This window comes from Morone saxatilis, unplaced genomic scaffold, assembly GCF_004916995.1.
Source record: "Morone saxatilis isolate NCDOM2014 unplaced genomic scaffold, NCSU_SB_2.0 Contig10, whole genome shotgun sequence".
Lineage (NCBI taxonomy): Eukaryota > Metazoa > Chordata > Actinopteri > Moronidae > Morone > Morone saxatilis.
Window position 1 is genome coordinate 15,724,697 of NW_023339652.1, and position 449 is coordinate 15,725,145.

Consider the following 449-nt stretch of genomic DNA (forward strand, 5'->3'; position numbering starts at 1 on the left):
TCCTCTTCCTCTCTGGAGAGAGGCTGACTGACGTTCTGCATAAAGATGAAAAACAGTTTAAATCTCCAGAATGTTAACAGTAAATCATCATTACAGTGAAGTGATAGAACACTTACCTTCTGATACCAGCTGGATTCACAGCCTCCCATTTCCTTTTGTAGGAAGGGATTTGTTTGGACCAGTCTAGTGGTTGTGTTTTCTCACTAATTGTGAGTCTGGCCATGGCCTCCTCTATGGAATCCTAATAAGACAGTATTTGGATACATGATTAGATCATCTCTTATTTTTACCCTATAAAACAAGAAATGTTAAATTTACTCCCATTGATTTCACATGAATTCAGTTCAATTCCTGATCAAATTCCTGCTGCAGAAAGAAGAAGAGATACTTTATTAATCCCCAAGGGGAAATTTTTTTTTTCACTCTTTTTTTATACACACACACAGGCT

General features: G+C 37.0%; 1 protein-coding gene across 1 annotated transcript in view; it reads left to right on the plus strand.

The window, feature by feature from the left end:
- Window positions 1–449, plus strand: part of osgep (O-sialoglycoprotein endopeptidase) — an 8,352-nt gene that overhangs the window by 691 nt on the left and 7,212 nt on the right.